Here is a 407-nt window from a genome sequence, read left to right as displayed (position 1 = left end):
AGAGCGAAGATGTACGCGTTGAGAGTGAAGGGTAAAAGGGATGTAAAAAAGGCCAAAAGCGTTAAGAGTAATGTCGTAGCGCGAACGATAACTTTTAACGATTATATACAATGTTTGAAAGAGGAGATTGAAACGACTCGCCAACAAGCATGCATTAAATCAAAATTGCACGAAGTGTACACAGTGTCCGAAACGAAAATCGCTCTGAGTCCGTACGATGACAAGCGATATATCGTATCAGAATCAATCGATACGTTACCACGGGGACATTATCATATACCGCTGTAAAAAAAAATGTATATATTAAAAAAAAAAAAAATATATATATATATATATATATATATATATAAATATATATATATATATATATATATATATATATATATATATCTATATATATATATATT

The sequence above is a fragment of the Odontomachus brunneus genome, unplaced genomic scaffold, assembly GCF_010583005.1.
Source record: "Odontomachus brunneus isolate Ranch 3 - 2012 unplaced genomic scaffold, Obru_v1 Obru_scaffold_272, whole genome shotgun sequence".
In the NCBI taxonomy this organism is placed as follows: domain Eukaryota; kingdom Metazoa; phylum Arthropoda; class Insecta; order Hymenoptera; family Formicidae; genus Odontomachus; species Odontomachus brunneus.
The sequence above is the reverse complement of the archived record's forward strand: the minus strand, read 5'-3'. Positions refer to the sequence as shown.